The 20,384-nt window shown below is 43.0% G+C and overlaps 1 long non-coding RNA gene across 1 annotated transcript; it reads left to right on the top strand.

Annotated features, from left to right (window-relative positions):
- The first annotated feature begins 3,837 nt into the window (after positions 1-3,837).
- LOC118207091 lies at positions 3,838-19,573 on the top strand. Its single transcript, XR_004761306.1, has 3 exons — positions 3,838-3,944; positions 19,187-19,299; positions 19,413-19,573. It is a non-coding gene; the product is annotated as an uncharacterized LOC118207091 (long non-coding RNA).
- The last annotated feature ends 811 nt before the right edge of the window (positions 19,574-20,384 follow it).

Here is a 20,384-nt window from a genome sequence, read left to right as displayed (position 1 = left end):
ATCCATAACAGGAAATGATTATGCATCAAGTGGTGCAGGTCAGAATTTACAATAGGGGCAGTGTAAAATACATAAAAGTGAAACAAAGAATTAGCATCCAGTTCAGTGCAAAAACAGATAAGCATTAAAGCACAGACATACGCTGTTTATGTAAAGTGCAACATCACATATAGAGCAACGGTTCTTAGTCTGTGGTGAATGGTAGTGAACGATGTACTCCCTCCCTCCTTTTTAGTCCAAGGGGGAACTCTACATTCAAGTTCAAAGCTTCTCATTGACTGAAAAGATCTGACGTTCCGGTCTTCTGGCAGTGACCCAGCCAAATCCTGCTTTCATTACTCCAACATTGGATTAATTGATTAATTCAAAGTTAGTTCAGTGGGAACAATGAAATCTATGACAAAAACAAGCTGGTTAAACGAACAACAAACAGACAAGACAAACACGCAGAAGAAACCCCACAAATAAACTGCCAGTATTACTTTTAACAGGGTGTGGTGTTTTTTTTCTCTCTCTCTCTTGGTTGCTTCCCTAAAGAGGCTTGTTTGAAAGTTGTTTAAAACTGTGAAGTCTGTTTTAGGGGCTTTTTTGTTTGTGTTTGGCCTCATCTATTCATGAGAGCCTGCTGGTGGTGGGGTGGAGAACTCTTGTAAAGGGCCAGCCACTTTCGTTAAAACACAGAGGAGCTGGTTAGCCGCTAACCCTCGAAACAGGGTCCACAATCAGCTGAATGCAACTCTGTTTCAGCTTCAGCCATCCTTAAAACCCAAGTGCTTCACGAGCCCTTATTTTCCTCTGCCATTGCTCTGGCGTTGCCAGCGGTGGGGTGTGTAAAGTTCCTCTGATTGTGCCTGGCGTCAGCTGCGCGCTATCTCAGATTCTGTGTAGTGGGGCCAAAAATGTGCTAGCATCGACAGAAGACTAATGGGCCATAAACGCATAGCCTGGATGGCCGTGTAAAAAAAGAAAAAAAACTCACTACGCTGACAGTTTGTTCAGGCACCAGCAATTACATTCTCCTGAACAAAGGAGGCTCAAAGATGACAGCATTTTGAGCCAGGGCTTATAATTTTTTTTCCCCCTCTCTTTCTTGTCCCTAGAAGGGGGAACAATCAGGCCAAGTGAACAAGCCAACTGGCTGTTCCAAGTTCTGTGGTTCCACAAAACAGTTCCAGACTGTGAGCGCAAGCTGCCGGTTGGGTGAAAGAAGTCACATGATTCAACATCCATTCTGGTACGCTGGGCTCTCAATGGTGAACTTAGAATATAGCACAAATGTCTAGTGTTTTTAAAGGAAACTTGTATATGCACACACACACACACTCACACACACATGCATGTTTTATGGTAATGGCTAATAGCTTTTTATTATGATGTAAGATTTAACTAGTGTTCTGAGACTTCATTTCAAAATGCACAACTGGCTAAAAGTGTACATTTTTTTGTTTTCATTTCTGGCAAGTGATAAAAGATTCTGAAACTGGTTTTGGGGTGCACAAGTCACAAGAGACAAAAGAGAACAGAAATTAATAGCAGATGCTTGTGAGCATAATATTGGCACAAAATGCACAAGCAGCCGGAACATTTAGAGACCTCTGTAGAAAAAAATTTTTTCATTGCATAGGTGTGGAATTGTATAATCTTCAGTCTATAAGCAACCAAAATACACCAACAATAAAATAAAATTATTACCATTTCAGTTTTGATTCACTGTCCCATGGAGATGGGAGCATTCTGATAAAGCATGCTCAGCAGAGCATATTTCACGGACTGTGTGACACCTCTAGGGCATAAATCAATTTCAAATAATGATGATGATAACCTAAATGACATAACATATTGTTAAACGAGATGCTAGATGGGAGATTGTTTTATTCATAACACATATGACCATGTGTGCTTTGTGAGGGGGTAATAAACTGGATGCACAGTACATTACTGGAGGACATATGTTTACCAGACAACTTACAGATTCATAATTTAGAATTTCCTGTTGCATTGTCTTATCCAGTTTTTTTGGACGAAGCTCCATGGTGCTAACTGTAACAATCACATACATGGCTTTGTCCCGCTGTACGCATGAACACTGACACACAGTCTAGAGAAGGAGAAATTAAAAAGGGATTTATTATTTATTTTGAAGTATATATGGCCATTGTTTAATCTCCAGATCCAGATGGAGTAAAATGCCGACATTTCTCGGTTGTAATTTATGGAGTTAAAAAAGCCGGGGTGAAAGTTTCTTTTTTTTCTTTCCGGGAGAAAGCCAGGGACGTGACTTGGACCTATAGGCACATATTAGTCCCATGCAGATCTCAACATACACCTGTGAAAGATTACCCCTCCCACCAATGTAAAGTGATCATTATCGCACTAAGTCTTCGGTGGACCAGGGCCCAATTGGAAAAAAACACGATTTTAAGGCATTATAAAAGTCAAGTATCATTTAAATACACATTCAAATAGCCCTCTAAATTGGGTTCATGGAATTCTTTGTAAATTGCCAGATGGATTGAAGGTTTGTGGATGATCTTTAGTGTAAATGCCTTGTCTTAGGATTGTAAAGCAGGGTAAGGCTGAGAATTTTGGAGGGATGGCACTTGCTAGCAGTTCAAACAGAACGGATTGTTTGCTTCGCTACAGTAGATTGTCTGCATTTAATTTATCTTTTCTTGGAAGAAATCTAGAGCCGCTTTAAGAAAATCTGTGCCGCTTTTAGATTTTTGTAAACAAATGTGTTATAAATGTTATCAAGGTTTTGTTTGAATAAAAAGCTGAAAGAATGTGTTTGCACCCCTTAAGTGGATCAGCCGGTTATGCAATGAATACAATGCTGAAGGCCAAAAAACAATTAATTCGTTTAACAACAATTCACAGATTGAGAAACCCTATTTCAGTGAAATCTATATATAGGTCTGCTGCAGTTAGCTTGGGTTAAAGCCTTTATATTCTGACCTATTACACCATGTGAATTGAACATAGTCAACAAGTCACCAAATGAATTCTATGCCCAGGAGAGTAGCCAGGAATTTTCTGGGCCCCCTGAACGAATAATGCACTAGGCCCCGTAGCAGGCAAAGAGCATATTGCAAATAATTTGTGACCCCCCCACCCCCCCGCGTTGGGCCCCTAGAAATATTACTACCTTTCTGCCAACTGAAAAGAAATTAGGGCATAAAAAGCCATGCTTTTGATTAAGATATTTTTCAGGTATCCAGATGGTTCATTTTATTTATTTACAATGCACATGAAAGAATGCAGTGCGATGTCTCTTTTGTACCAATTCCAGTCATTTAGGAGCCATTTCTGTCTCAAAGGCTGGTGTACAGACAGTAATACATTCCACACATTATTTTGATGAAAGAGACATGCGTGGACGCTCTCCAGTCAATCGCCTTCGCGTACTTCAGCGAAACATGTCAACTTTGGAGTATTTAAAAGTGCGAAATAAATTGGGTGGAAAAGATGACCTCAAACTCTTCCCAGAATCTTGTGCGTTAGGTCAGATTTAATTTCAAGCTCCGATGGAATAAAAATGTTTCTACTGCCCCCGGCTTCAAATAGCCAAAGAAACGCTTCAAAGCGCGCCCATTACCGGATTAAAAGAGCAGACGGCTCCAGGCGGTTTTGTCCTCTCCAGCGAGCGCGGCTTCTGTTTTGCGGGATGCAGGCAGACGGTGGCGACGTGCACATGTTGGTGTTTATTTCCATTCTGTCGTGTGTGTGAATCTGATCACGGGTCACTAAGTCAATATTTAGCTTCTGCGGGTGGATTGCAGTGGGTGCAGTTTATTTTCTTTAGCGACGCTACATCTGCTGCCAATGCCCCCGCGCGGAAGCGGACGCGGCTGAACTCGCCGCGTCGTGTGCCGCGCGGAGTGAAAACAAACACCAGGCCGCCTTGATCGTCGCGGGCAGAAACCAAATTCTGACTCCGAGGGCTTGTGAGTGATGTGCCATGCTCCTATAGCCTAGGCGTTTGTAAGCGTGTCCTGAAAGTGTGGTGGTATGGTTGATGGAAGCTGGTATGAGATAGCTGCTCTCCTGTTGGCTTGTGGGAGATTGAGTTCTGATCTTTGAGACGAGCGAGCATTAAACAATGTAAAGTTATCAAAGAGTAAAACACTGAGTCAGGCCTTGAGCCTAATTGTTGAACTGCTTTTTCCACTGGCATGTACCTGTGAACAAAAAGGTGAACTAGACCTGATGCAACAAATAATTTCACCTCCAGACGAAAGGGGACTTTGATCAAGTTAGAAAGACCTGACCTGAGGTAAAATAAAAATGATTTTTTTTTTTTTTTTTTTTTTTTTTTTTTTTGCGGAAGAGGGAAATCTTAATCCTGCTTTATACAATCCATGTTCTCTATTATGTTCTTTGTAGGCAGTCCTTCAGGATCAGGATTGCAGAGGGGGAAAATCATCACACTGTCATTTTGGCATTTTATGTTGGCTCCGATGTGTGGCAAACCTGAAGTGTTTTGGAACATTTTATCAGAGGTTTGGACACAAAAGTAGGAGACAGCAGTGTGCTCACTCCAAATGGATGAAGCAGACAGGATATTGTTTGGTCAGGTCTGGAAGTTCCTTCTAAGAGAAATGTGTGAGTGAATCAATTTCTGGACAAATCAAAACAAAACAAAGCTAATCTTTACTGCAGGTCATATTTCTGTGTGTATTTATGTTTCCCTATTTTCCTTTGGCAGAGATTGCACAGTGGCAGAAATATTCTCTGAGTGGATGTTTGTTTGTCTCACAAACACATCTGCCAGTTCGATTTTTAATGAAATCCTCAAGGCTAAAACATGCTGGATTTTGTAAACAAAATAGATGCCAAGCCAAAATAAGTTAATGAGATAAAGTGGTTTATCCCATTTTAATTGTATCAAACCATTTTTTCCCCTACCTTTTTTGAGTCCATTGTGTTTGGGAGTTATCTCCACAGCACCTGATTCCATACACGGGTAGCTAGTACAAACAATGCCAAACGACAACCCTACTGTTCATACATGTTTAAATCACAAAATAGAAGGTGCCCAATATATGTACATCTTTGACCTTATGTAGAGCTTTTCTGTGGATCTCGGGAAACTTAGGAGGGTTAGAGGGGGGAAAAAATCTGTTGCACATTAAGGAATTTACTCATGCATTCCCCTATGATGAAAATACGGACGGGGAGAAGAAATTTCATTTCAACACAGTAGTGAAATCCTCCTCTTTCCCCCTCTTCCCCTCCGGCTGTCAGGAGTTGCTGTTTATTAAAAAGAGAGACCAGAATTTGTCTTTCATCCGTGACTTCATTACCTTGGTTATATTTTATAAGGAGACCACACACCTAAGCACACACAATATTGCTCAGTTGCTCGACGCAAGTGAAAATTAGCTTCTCAAATGCTAACTTTAAATTTATGGCGAGCATCAGTAGAGTCAATATTTAAGTTTAATTACAGTCAGTTCCTCAGCAAGAAATCATAGTAGTATGGTCGTGCATTTGTGACATTTCATGAAACAAGTTAAGGTGTCTTTAAGTAGCCATGACAACCAAAGTCTCAAGAGGAGAATAGAGGAAGTTCTTGCATTTTTTTCTTCTTTTTGCATTTCTGCAGACAATGTGTTTCTGCTGAGAACGTATTTTCCGTGGAAGAAATAGGATACCTGGAAGAAAAAAAAAACAGGCATATCTGGAAAATTGTATTCATATCACCCTTTGGCTCTATTTAATAGTTGATGATGGGGGGGGAGGGGTTTTGGGGGTGGGGGGGTGGTCGGGTGCATGTGTCAGTACTAGTCCACTGCTGTCTCTTGGCAACGCCGTGTCCTAAGTGATCGATAAACGGGTCAGTGTGCAGGAAGTGCATTTACTGCGCCCCAACTCAATTTCACTTCGCTTTCGACAGAGCACATCTGGAATTCATTGGCCACTAAAATGAGCCATGAATAAAGCATGCAGACAGGGCTCAGTCCCCTGGCACACATTTCCTCAGATGGCCAGATAGCATGGCTCACAAAAGTATTCTGTTTGCTTTTCCCCCATTTTGAAAATATGCTATTTTTTTTCTTTCTTTTTTTTTCGTGTTGGTGTTATTGTTGTTGTGCCACACATATAATACAATGACAAGAAACCAGGCTGAAGGCTTAAAATTCTCACAAGAGCTCTCTGTCGGCACATTTAGAATGCATAAGATGCAACAATGCATCGGATAGTAAGCTTAAGGGGGTTCTACTATATTTATGACATTGAGAGGAACTATACACTGACAGAGGAAAAACTAGGCCCATAGTCCCAATTTCAACATAAGAATACAGTATATGGCTACAATGGCTTGAGTGGGTTGCTGATTTTCAAGCTTTAAAAGTTTGTTGACCTCCAGGAATGAAATATGATTTACTGAGTATCTCCATTAAACCGCATGACTATGTGGTATTTAGAGTTATGGAGGGGGACAGGACAAAAGAGAGGCCATTTGCTTTTCTGAACAGTACACAAGGACATACCCAAAGTAGCTGGATTGTTTATTTGTTATAGATAATGATCTTATTTATTAAAACTAGTGATAATGACTGTATTAATTAACATATTTTCCTTCTGTTTCCAAAGTTCCACAACTTTTAACCAAATGCTGAAATGTTAATTCATTCTTCATGAAGTAAGAGCTTTAAAAGCAAACATTGTTTTTTTTTTTTTTGCTTGAAGTCAGACTAGTTCAGTTATGTGCACTGAGGATCACTTCCAGCGATAAGATACAGAAAAGAGTTGTTTTCGTGAGTTTTTAGAAGTGTAAAGCAGAACGCTACTTGGGAACTTAGGCCATCACATTTAGCCTAATGGATAAAAAAGGAAATGGGAAAGAAACTAAAGTTCCAGCCGCCATTATAATCTGCATACCATTATCTAAAACTCTGCAAATTGTTGCACCATTATGCATCAAAGCTTTAAGAAGTCTGAGATAAAGTTAAATGGGTATAATTTTGACTGGAGCCCCGATTCTCGGAAGTTCTGGAGCATTTCTCAGCGGACGCTGGAGTGACGTGGCGGCCGCCGCTTTTCTTGGTTTTGGAATCTCATATTAGTGGCTTTGTTTCGCATTCTTCCCTGGGAACTTTAACAGAAACACAAAAAAAAGGGAAAAAAAACGCTGGCAGACAAAATATTAAATCAGCTCCAAGCAGAAATAGGCTTAAAAAAAGACGTCAGTCTTATACCATTAGAATCTGAAATGCAAGAAACCTTGATGTTGTTTTTTTTTATACTTTAATTTCCTTACTTGGTTTAAGTGTTCCCAGCTGTTCTCCATTACATAAGCCTCTCACACTGAGGGGTTCAGTCCTGACAAGGGTGCTGCACAGTCCTCGGGTCCTGCAGTTTATTAGTTATGACATTAGAGATCAGCGTAGCGGCGTCCGCGGCTAAGCCCCTGGCTCCTTACTCATAAAGACGTAGTTCAGCTTATGAATTCTGCTTTCACCTTTTGATGAAAAGTGTGCCCCACATTGAGAGAACTAAAGACAAAGACCACGTCAGATACGGCTGCCTCCAGCCAACTTGCTGCCAAGGAGCGTGTTGATTTGAGACGGCTTGGTTTAGAGAGGCACACTGAATGCAGTCCTCCCAGGTATATTGAACCAGGGGCGCGCAACCAAGGACCCATCCGTTTTAGGATCGTGTGCCAACTTCTGCTCTTAATTATTAAATAAGCTCAATCAAATCTTGGTATGACATTTGTTTAAGCACCAGCTGCAGCCACAGACTACAAGTGTATCCCAAAGGTTTTACTGTGCTCGAGTACAGGAGTGAACCAGCTTATTTTATGGAGCTGTCAGAAAACTGAAACTAAGGTCCTTGGTTTGAACAAAGACCAGCTAAACTAGCAGCTAAAACTAGCTCTCCAGGATCGGACTTGTGCATCACTGACTAAACCTATATTGGTCCTTTTTTTTTTTGGTCATCGCAACCGTTTTTATGGAATTCCAACAGGAATTAAATCTTGGTGAGGGTGCTCAAGTTGAGGCCCTGTATGAGCCTATCCAATTCATTACCATTAACATGTCCGACTGTTTCCTGAGATAAGTATTTTCACAGTCCATGTGATTGTTGTTACATGACTTTATGTTTCTCATAGGGTATACTACATGCTAGCAGTGTAGTCCGAACACTGGCCTCTCGACTGGGTCCTTGTGGCTTCAGATAAAGACTGGTGTGAGTGACTTTTTTGCTTTTGAGCAAAGATACCTTACCAGTGCCTCCGTCAAATAAAATCCCCTATAATAAATCACTCTCAAAAGGTTTACAAAGAACTTTCAGTCCCACACAAAGGTACTGTATCTAGAGAGGTTTTTCGTAATGGAGACCAGTAATGCTATGGTTATACATCCATAATAATTGATTGAGTTTATAATATCTTTTTATGGCAGTACACCTCTCTCTGGTTGCATGTTAATGGGGGAGGAACAGTGACAGCAGGATCAGCAAAGTGCCTCAAACAGCTGCATTCTGAAGATTATCATCCGCCTACAAAAACAGCTGATAACACATGAAACAAGCTCCTCTTTTTCCCCACTTGTTTTACAGATTCAGTCCAAGTTTTTTGGCAGCAAGATACCAAAAAGAAACATACAAACCTCAGCTGCTTTCAAGGGGCTTGCAATGTATTTATTTGTAAACTTTTAGCCTTATTAAAAATAGTAAACAAGTAATTTAATGTGTAACACTGGTTGGTAGCCAACGTAAATAGTTTTATTTCCTGTCGGTAAGATTCTTGTTTAACTTTTGGGCCTACTCTCAGCCACTGACTCTTTGAGGCCAGAAAGCTACATTTGACATACTCTTAACCCTTGCTTTGAGAAAGCAAGCCAGATGTGGTTTCTTTAAGCAAATTATTAACTGTTCTCTTATGCAGTTTTGCTGATAAGTGTTTCCATCCTTTTTTTTTTTGGCAAGACAAAAGAAGATCATATTTTCCTCGACTTTGCCGTGGAGATGAATTGCTTATTTGCGCTTGCCATTTGAAATCGCCTTAATAAATAGCAAGCGTCCATGTAGCTTCAGTCTTGCAGTCCGGGTTCCAGTGCTCTCCTTTACTGTGTCCTGATTTGGAGTGGAAATTCTCAGCCAAAAATGACTCCAGAGACCGCGGAGGTACGTTGTTTTCAGACTTGAAACATTCCAGAATGAGGAAAAATGTGTTTTGGAACGTTGCCCCCCCCCCCCCCCTTCACCCCCACCCCCCCATGACAAATGCTACTGACTTTGTTCTAGAATGCAGTGCTCGTATTTCTTCACCACGTCTGAGACGATGTGAGGTAATTACCAGGAGAGAGTGCTCACATGTTTTTCATTAAGTCCCTGCTGGGTGTGTCTGAAATGAGAAAAAAAAAAGATTAACCAGATTGGATTAAATATAGCGAATATTAAATTCCATTTCACTTTAGTGTTAGAACAGCAGGAAGAAGAAGAAGAAGAAGAAGAAGAAGAACTACTACAACAACAACAGCAATAAATTGCATTGGTCCATTGCCTTTCATGACCTAAATCTACTTTATTGTGAAAACGGACGGGGGGTAACCTCACCTTAAGCACCACCATTAATATGAATAAAATACCCTCTCCATCTCTATTTCCTGGATAATCTTTCATGATCTCTGCATAATCTAAAAGGGCCAAAATGAGGAAATGAAAACCATACATAGCTATTTCATTCCCATGCCTGCATACATAGTAATGTCTTCTGCTACACACACACACACACACACACACACACACAGAGCTAAGGGCAGGGTGTTCCTCCTCTTTCATCTCACCACAGGCCACAATTCACACACGTATCATATTGTAGCTGTCATATTTTTTTAAGACCTCAAGAATGCGCATTGCTCTAGCGGTTTCCCCAAAACCTCTCATAAAATGTCACTCAGCACTGGGCACCGAAAGCCCGCTGTCATGGTCTCATGGCGCAAAAAAAGAAGAAGAAAAAAAAACTCCCTCATTCTCCCCCCTGAAAACTTTGCAGTTCATTTGTTAAACACGAAGCCGAGTGAAATCTAAGAAAGCAGAATTCACACTGCCCGAGACGATGCATGACAGCGAATAGCAATGAGCGTGAATTGTGTAGGCCCACGGGCCGGCCCCTGCAGAATGCCTTCCGCTAGCACGCCGCGGCTAGCTGTGAGTCAGGGGAGAGAGACATCGGCCGCTCTCAGCCGTGGGAACGCACCCAAAACGGAACCCGAACTCTGTAGCAACCCTTAGAGGCGAAACAGACAGACCGCGAGCAGAAAAAAAGATGATTGAGAAATACCGGACGCCCTCTGTCGCTGCTGCCCTCTCTACGAGGAGTAGGGTGGACTGAAATGTCTGGTTTTCACATTATTTGTACAGGTCTGGTTTGTGGTCCTGACCAGACATTATAAATATCAGGTGTGAATAATTGATTGAAATTTGACTGGTAATAAATTCCATCTTCTGTCTCCACTCTGATACTTTTTTCATCCCTCTCCTTATCCTCCCCAACCCCACCTGAACAGTTCCGGCAAGTTGCCCAGTGTCACCTACGTGTGCGTGTGCATGGTGTCCAGGTTTCACAAATTTAAATCTGGCAACTCTGCATTAGAGCCAACAATTCCACTTTGGGTAGGCCTTCACAGTTCCCTAGGCACTGTAATCTGGAGAGCTGAAGTGAGGTTGGGAGACACCCAAAGCACAAGAATATCTTGACGGAAGCATTGTAGTGGAAGGCAAAGCAGTCATAGTTGCCAACTTGTCCCACGGAAAGTAGTTAAACCAGGGGTGCACAACAAGGGCCAATCCATTTTAGGATTTTGTGCCAACATTTCCCAACATTTATTGAATTGGCCCAATCATATCTTAATCTGACATGCAACAGCTAGAGTCACAGTCTGCCAGTTTATCCGAGATTTCACTGTGCTCAAGTACAGGAGTGAAGCAGCATAGTTTATAGAGCTTTAAGAAATGGTAATCGGTTGGAACAAAAACCAGCACGCAGATCGGCCCTCCAGGACCGAAGTTGTGCACCCCTGAGTTAAATGCATGCTCAGAATGATGGTAGAACTCCTGAAATGACATCAATGTTAATTAGCATATTTATGATGTCATTTGCATATGAAAATGTGTGTTTCATAAAAAAGAGGGAGATTTTCTGAAAAGTTGTATTGAATAGAATAGAATTTTGTTTTACATATGTCACTAGATTCGTTACAAGGCTGATTAAAAAAATAAAGTCAGTAAAGGGGTTTGAAAAGTTGCTAGACCTAGCCACAAAGTTGCCAAGTTGGCAAAAGTGAGCACAATTTGTTCAATGAAGTTGAGGAAAAGAAAATGGAGTCAATGTAATTGAAATAGGCCTTCGTATTTTCCCAGTGTTTGTTCAAATCTGTAACCTCACAACAAAAATGTACCATGAAAATACAGTATTGACATACTAATTTTGTTTGTGAGGATTAATTCGGCGCATACAGTATAGGTGCAGAGAATATAACAAGCACTTCTGCGGTAGTAGTTTCTTAATTCAATAGTAAACATTTGTGGGCTCTTGTGGGCTCCTGTGGGCCCTCCCACCAGAGGCCAGAGCCGTCGGTGTTCCAGAGGAGCGGGCTCTGCCCAATTGGCCTCATCAGTCTAAAGTTTCCCGGAGGCCACGCCGAGGAATGCGCATCCACGGAAACCATCTGGAGGCCGTCAGCGTGGATGCGATCAAACCCGCTTGTTAATAAGGGCTGACCGGCTCCCTCGGCCTCTGTCTCCAGACTGCCACGGCCACGGCTCTGCCGTGATTCCCTCATCTCCGTCCACCCTCTGTTTCCCCCCATCACTCAGCACGGGGGGGTGGGGCAGACGCCCGGGACCGTAACCTGACCCCGCCTCGAAAGCTGTCCACCCCTGGGTCATCCTCCTGCCTGACATGATTATACACTGTGAAAAGAATTGAAGTTGGCAACCAAATGCAGGGAGAACTTTACGTGTCAGTTCGTTGTACCCGCCCTCAGGGGGTATTTGTCTGATTAGAGATAGGAACACTTGGCCTGTGTGTGTGTTTTGTGTGTATGTGTCTGTGTTTTGTGTGTATGTGTGTGTGTGTGTGTGTGTGCATGCAACCTGTAAGTGTATGAGCTTGTTCTGAGTGTTTTCAAAGGAACATATGATGAGTGTATCCATCACTTAAGAAGGTGTTACACATGTAGACACAAAAAATTGGGTAAGTGTGAGTGGGTTTTAAAATGGTGGTCGCTGTGGATTACATTCCCCCCCCCCACCCCCCACCAGAAGACCACTACTGTGCAGTATGTCATCCACAGCTCAATACCTCAACCGTAACCTGCTCAACCCATTATATTTGCTGTGATAGATCCCTTACTACATTTCTGTTGCATACCATTCTGCCACTACTTTACACCAGTCTGGCCAGAGGAGGATGGGCTCCCCCTGTATAGCCGGGTTCCTCCCAAGACTGTTTCCCAATCGGGGAGTTTTTTCTCACCACTGTCTGAGTGTTTTTTCTCTACACTGGGAGTTTTATTTTAACCTCATGTGCTTGTGATTTGGGGATTCAGACCTGGTTTTTGCTGATTCTTGCTCTTTTTCTGCTACTCTGTAATGCATCTTTGTGATAGTTTTCTGTAAAAAAAAAAAAAAAAAAAATGTTACACAAATTAAATCGACTTGATTCCATTTGATTTGAAAGGCCCAAGGAAGCATAGCGGTTCAAAGAAGCATATCTCAGCAGTTATGGAAACATTCCTGTCAACAGCCTGGGAACCTTTTTTTAAAAAAACCGACGCAGGGCCGCGACCTGTGGTCACAGCGGGCTGCTGCCTCACTCGGATGCCGCCGCCGCGCCCCGTCGAACAACAGCAGCAACCGCGCAGCAGCGACGGGCGGGTACGTCCGGACCCGTGCTTACCCAGCGTGGGGAACGGCGGGGGGGGGGGGGGGGGGGGGGGGGGGGGGGAGGGGTAGCCGCTTGAAAGCCGGCGTAGAGGGTCGAACGCGCGGCCGGGGAAATATTTACAATAAGAATCCGCAATGCGCCGCGAGTTTACGTTCCCCCTTTAGATTGGGTGTCATTAGAAGGTGGTGGTCTGACGCGTGAATTTAAACAAACAGGCTTTGACGGAGGGCCGCTGGCGTAAGCAGAAACATGCGGCTTGGGAACGAGCGGAGGGAAGGGCGCGTGCGCTAGCCGTGCCGCTAGCATAAATCTCCCGGCCCCGCCACGCAGAGATGATGAAGTGTAAACGTCTTCTCTTCCCTTCTCTAACCCCCACCACCAGCGCCACCCAGGGCTCAGAATGTCATGGTCTGTTGGAGAGCGGGTGCATTAACCGCCCCATTGCTCAGTGACTAGGAAAAGAGCCTCTCGGACCACTGTCTGTGTCGTGTTATTATTAGTGTGTTTCGCTTTGTTAAATTTAGACTCGAAACTTCATGAATGGTGGGGAAACTTCAAAGGGAAAAAAAACATGAATTAATGTACATTGATAAAAGGAAGGCACTATTGCAGTGGAGGGGGTGGGGGTGGGGGTTATTTAATAAAGAGCGTGTTCTGCAACAGAATCCTCATTTTTCAGATATTATTTGTCAAGTAGGATCTTTGTTCCCGTAGGATCTTTGTACACCCACACAGACCAGTTCAAAGGTTTCCAGTCCACCCCAATTAATTTTCTGCATGCCGACCGGTTCTGGACACGTCGAATTAGCCATTTTTAATTGGGCGTTCTTCCAAAGTCGCCATCGTGTTGTAGCAACGCGGCCGTTACCACAACATTGCGAATCCTGGTGAGAACGTTTCGCGTTCGCTGGGAAGCGGCTCTCGCACACTGGCTCAGGCTGGCTCTCTCTTAATTGCCGTCCTCACAATGATTTCCTGTCGGGGCTCCACGAGGGATTCTTGCTCTTGACTCTTCGGATGACCCCGAACCAGGAACCACAGCTTTCATTCTCTCGTCCTCGAAATATGCGCCGCGGCTCGCAGACCAACTCCGGCAGACAGTGACCGGGCAAGTTCTCCTAGAGCAGAAACTTCCTGTCATCCATTGTTCTTTCAAAGTAACGTCTGATAAATGGTTTTTTAAAAAAAGGCCACGGTTTTCAAGTTGGCTCGATCCAGCTGCGTGTCCCGAAATCGCACATAAAAAATATGTTTCCAGTTCCACTTTCTCTGTTTCACTGCTTTTTTTTTTTTTTTTTAAATCGCAGAGCTCTTGGGATGTTACTTAAGATCACGCCCTCATGATTCAGCTGAACTGTGTCGCCCCAGCACAGACCAAACAATTACAGATTACATGGAATACGTCATATTTTTATAAACTCTTGAAGTGTGGCGCATAGCTTTGCTTTTAGACGTGTGACAATTACAAACTCCAGAGTCGTGAGAATAGATTTGAGCGTCTGTGTTTGTATACATAGAGCTGTTCTTAAACGTACTACCTAAGAGGACTGTTTAAGTCAATTCCATTTCATTTGAAAACATTGTATAAATCATGGAGGGTCAGGACCACCATGAAATCTAATGCTAACCTGATAAAACACAATCAACAGAACAAACTAACAAAGACATAGTGTAATCAAATGATTAATATATCGGTTTCTTGAGATGTATCTGCATTACTCCCACATTAACATTTTATTTGCCATATTCGGAATGGCAAATAAAAACATTTAGATGTTCCTGTGTTTTATGGGGTGGATATCTAGACAAAGAAGTCATACGGGGCCTAAAATTTAGAGAGTTCAACACTGAAACAGCAGCAATGTTTTTCTTTTTTTTTTTTTTTGTTAAACACAAACAGAAAGCCAAGTTACTCTCTAACCAAATGATATTACAATTGAAGCAGACCTCATCTTGGTCTTTGAATTCTTGTTCACAGTTTGTGTTTCTCTCTGCGACTCTCACCCGCGGAGTTCCTGCTTGTTTAAAAAGGAAACGAATCCATCCTTAGCGTGGTGCACTTTTCTTTAACTTTACAAAACAAACGAAAGCGAGCGTTTAATGTTTTTTTTAATGGAACCTCAGAAACGAATCGATCATGTTTCATAAGGGATGCCAAAAAACCGAATCTAACTTTTAGCTATAATTATTAAGTTTTTTTTTCCCCTCACTCAAAAGTTAAACACAAATCGCTTTGCAGTGTGAATGAATCTAGGCCACAGTCATTGTGCTGGCTGTAACTCTCCACCCCTCCTGGGGACAATAGGTCATTCATATTACTTCGTCACTCATGATTGGCAGGAAGGTGCGGGGGCCCTCGTGGGAACTTCCCATCCCGGCTGATTACCCGAAACAAAGACAACGGCCCTCTTATTTACCCCTCTCCCGAAACAGCTGACAATCACTGCGGCTTTGTCCTCCTCCGCCGTCACGATGAATGGCGATTCGTCCGCGGCGGCCTCGCGGTGGCGTCATGGTCGAGCGCCGTCCGCGCGGGCCCACGTTAATTGCAAGCGCTCCGTCTCCCCCCGGGGGCACTGATCACCGCGGCGACGCAGCCGCGATCTCTCGTACCGGACGGGGGAGCTTCCTGTCGCCTCGGGCCCGCCCTGACGAGAGAGCACCTTCGGCTCCGAAGGAGGGGGGGGAAGGGGGAGATTTTTTTTCACATGCAAATAAGGACGCGCTCCCTTCCTGTCACCTGGCCGGGATTAGCATAGCCGCGCGCGGTTTCCTTTCACTGGCGCTAATGGGATTCAATGCCGTCCCGAACGAGGTCTGAGAAAGAGCGGCGGAACGATGAGACGGATCCCACAATGAGCCATTCAGGGAACGGACGGAACAAAGTGCATTCCCTGGGAGTGATACGTTTTTAGCAGACGAACGGATGGGGACGAGTTAATTGGAATAATAATTAGCAGGTTTACTGTAAGACTATTTAAAATGCTTTAGACAAGATCTCAAACATGAATCCCCGCAGAACAAAAAGATAAGTTCCACAATGTAAACATTTCTGGTTGGGGAAAAAGTGATGCGATTTCAAAAAGAACCAAAAACATTAGCTGTTGTGCTAACGTACTGCCGTTTGACCTCTGTGCACCGAAGACAAGCATAAACAAACTACATTTGCGCCTGTGCTGTGTGGCAAAATTGGGCCTGCAGCCTGACAGACCAATTAAAGGTCTGTCACGGCTGGTTTTGTGCCCCTGTTGTTGGTGGTTCACCATGAGTGCATCAGCAGCTACGTAGCATTATCTGCAGTTTATTAAAAAAAAAAAAAAAAACCCCCAGACCCAACAAAAAAGGCTGAGCAGCTTCATCTGAGCGCATTAATCACTGTTAAAAGGAGACACGCACTATCAGTGAGACAGGACAAATGTTGTCTTATCCCATAAATGGTTAATAGGCTCCCTCTGCCACTGCAACAGAGAGCGATGCGAGTTGTTTTGGAGAGAGGAACGGGGTTTTAAAATTTACTGCTCCATGCGAGCGCGCTGGACCACCCTGCTCGAAATAACATAATACAATCCAGAGCCCACTCTCCCTTTCTCACCCTTGGCCTCCCCACATTGTATTTACCTATATTTGGGACCGAGAGAGAGCTCGCTGCTTTCAGGAATTCTTTGGCACGCCGAGGCCTATGATAAACATAATATCCTTCGCCGACTCTAGATTGTAAAACAGCACCTCGGTTGTCAGAAGAGTAATATATTCCTTGACAGAATTTATCTTGCATATTAATTGTGTTTGGTAAGGGGTAACGTGAGGGCGCTTCTACCTACAACTGCTAAGAAATAGAACTAGATTTACACTCTATTGTTCAGACAGCAAATCCCTTCTGAGCGGTTTAGTGTCAATGCCTGACAATGGTTTAATTAATTTTATTATGAGCATCAAATCAGTTTTTATCTTTTCTTTCATAACCACAGACTTGAACCGTATAACAAAACTTTTCCCCATGCAAAAACGTTTTGTTTTTTTACTTAAATATTATTGACAATATGTGCATATATAAACTTACTCGTATATGAATGTAGTTTTCTCTGTCTTGTTTTACGCTACCACTGACATTGCTACTGACAACGAAGGCTCCAGGCTAGAATCTCTGAGAATGAAGCAGCCTCCTGGATCTCACATGTGTTAGCACATGCTGAAAACTGTTCTCCTGTAATTTCATTGGGGGTGGGGGGGTGGGGGTTCAGCGAAACCTCGGGCCTTTTCTGGAAAAAAAAGGCAGGGAGGTGCAGGGAGCATTTTTTGGGGGGGGCGGGTGGCCAGCGTCTCGGGGGGATTTTCGCTTGACAGGATGAGTTAAATTCACGGCCATGTTGTTGCCGCGGAAGTCCGAGGAGCCCCATTCAAGTGGTGAGACCTCATAGCGCTTAAATTACATATCCAAACCTCCTGTTGAAAAAAACCACGGCGACTCCACATACGCTGGAAGCCATGCTCAGCGTTTTATAGCTGTCTTCAATGCCTTTTTCTTTTTTTCTTTTACTGTACTGTAAACATATTACTGGCTTCGTTTTGTGGCCCTGTTAGTGGGAAATTAGCTAATCTTCTCGCCTCAAACATGGGAATAAAAAATGGGAAAAAAGCCATCGTTGTGCTGAGGTGGAGAGTTTAAAGCAGCCATTGGTGATTAGAACAGCGTAAATGAGCATCTGGCTGCCATGTCAGGTTGCGTTAGGTTTTTGACGTTGTGTGGTTTCGCAGCTGGGGCATCTCCTGAACGATGCGTCCGCAAACCGCAACAGCAGAGCCCTTCGTGTGATGGCACGCCCGAAAAAACATCGCGAGTGAACAAGCCCCAGCGGCTGCTTGAAATCGAAGCAGAGGGGCTAAGATCTCAATTTACAGATGAATAAACATAAATAGAATCAAAAGCTGTTTTCCACACAAGACTGAAGACCTTTTCAGAAAGCACATCAATTAATGTTCTGTTTTTAAAAAAAAATATTTCCTTTTAATTCTGCATGTCTTGTGGCTCTGTCAACTGAAGCTTTACTTTTCTCGAGCTCAGCGGCAGTGTATGTTAAATTCTTCTTTCACAAGTCACTTAGGTTAAAAGGGTCTGCTCAATGTCAAAATTTCAAATTGTTAATATATAACCTGATGAATATAATCCCACCATTTGCCTCTGAACAACACTTTCTGGTGAGAAAGTCTGTTTTCAGGGGTTTTCTCATGCAAAGGATGACTTCGCCGAGGCGTCATCCGGGTCGAGCTTTAATCGTGTGCTTTCCCTCACCGGAAGCGCTCCCCAATATGTCCTGACAACTCAATGGACCTTAAAGAGCAGGCCCAGGCTTTAAACCTTTCCCGAATGCCCTGATTGCTTCAAGCAGGAAAATGCACATTTACATAATTGTTAACAGGGAAAATATGCGGTGCCATAAATCAAAACGAACGTCCAGGGTAAAAGCGGACCGCAATCGCTGTTTACGATTGAGCAGAACGCAACGAAACAGCTGGTAGGTGGGACATTTTTGAGAAAGCTTGTGAGTCAACAGTTGCCGATGTTCTCCCATCCCTTCTGTGCAATATTTCTGTGCAAACCATACAGGGTTTGCCCAGAGTGACACAGTGTATATAAGTGTATAAGTTCGTGCCCACTGCCTAACAGGCAATTATTCACAGGGGGAAATTCAAGCAGGGCATGCCAGGATCGTGATCTGCTTATAAAAGAATAGCACATTTACAAATGTGTACCTGTCTGTATACAGAAATAATAAACATTTTCATCTGTGTTACACCAACATCACTGCTGAAACTTTCCATTTGACATCCCCACAAGAGACTGTTAACCCTTAAAATAGCACGTTAATGCTTATGACATCATCTTAAATCCTCCTTTTAGTTCAGGCCCATGGTTTTCTTTAATTCCTCTCACTGGAAAAAATCTGGAAACTAATATATAAATCAAATAATAAAAACTGCAGAAATAGTCACTGTAGCAAATTTTAACAGCTGTAAAGTAGTGAAGCAGTAAAAGTGTACCGTGAAATTTATTCTGTTGATTAACCCTTTTAATAGTACTGTAGGCTTCTTTAATATTTTTTTTCTTCAAAATTCTAAGTCAGTGTTCTATACCATTGCTTTCAAATACCATAATACATTCTAATACTGATTGTTAAATCAGTATTAGAATGCTCAGTTAAGTTAACAATTAAGTTAGCTGTTAACATTTGAATCACATGTGATCTTACACTATAAAGCTTTGATTTTAAATCGCTTTCTTTCCAGACTTCAGCACAATCCTCACACTGTTCCCAGGGTTCAGTGCTTTCACGGCACATGTCCGTTTTAGTGAAGCTGGCACCAGCAGGAAATGCATCAGCGACACCCTGGCGGAGCAGGTGCAGAATACCTACTTTATTCCTCCCGATGATGTCATAATGCTGTGCTACATCCTGTCTAGACAGGTATCATTTCCTTTCCCGAAATTAAATTTCATCTTTTTTTTCTGCAGAAATGTCATGCTGGTTCATTTTGGACAGGGGGATTATGGCTGCTTCTCGCTGTGGTCCAGCTGCCATTGGATAGCGCCTTGATTTGGATAAATGTTACCCTCCCCAGCCGAAATGATCCCATATACCAGATCCCACCTCATCCCTCAACATTCTTTCTCAGACATGCATACATATGCACAGACATGTATGCACACACACGTATGGATACACATATATTCACCACACAGAGAGACATTCATGCACATGTATTCACACACTCATTTTTCCTCTGTCTTTCTCCCTTTCCCACACGCACATACACATACCCACACACACATGCACACCCACATGTACATGCACACACACACACAATGTACATGCAAACTCACACACACACACACACACACACACATACAAAATGTACATGCAGACACACACACACGCATGCACAGATTTAAAAGTAGTTGTTCAGGGTTTTCTCCCACCGTAGACAGGAAGCAGCACTGCCTGAGAGAACATTTAAATTGATTCAGCTCAGTTTTGGGGGTGGGGGTGGGGTTGGTGGGTCCAGCCTTGTGGCCTTCTAGTCCAGTGGGGAATATGCTAACTGCTTTGCAGTTTGGTGAAAAAACTTTATTTCATACCACTTGTTGTGGAGCACACAAAGAAATATGTAACCTCCTGGCAACCAACATAACGACAAACTGGGAATGACACTCCTGAGGACCAGGCAGATGAGACAGTCCTGCCCTTTAATTTCCCAGAATCTCCCTGGGGCTGCACACGGGACAAGATGACAAGATGGTGGATTTGTTTTTTTTTTTTGGGGGGGGGGGGGGGGGGGTTTATTGCATTTTTTCTTCCTGATTTTTTCTCACAAACAGAAAGAGATACTGCAGCGATTGCATCTGCAAACTAATCCATGTATGTATTTAAAAGAGGAGCAAGTCATATGCCTTCAAACACTTATATGCATGCGTAAACACGGTAAA

The sequence above is a fragment of the Anguilla anguilla genome, chromosome 10, assembly GCF_013347855.1.
Source record: "Anguilla anguilla isolate fAngAng1 chromosome 10, fAngAng1.pri, whole genome shotgun sequence".
Taxonomy (NCBI): Eukaryota; Metazoa; Chordata; class Actinopteri; order Anguilliformes; family Anguillidae; genus Anguilla; species Anguilla anguilla.
Note: the sequence above shows the minus strand (reverse complement) of the source record. Positions and strands in the feature narration are given on the sequence as shown.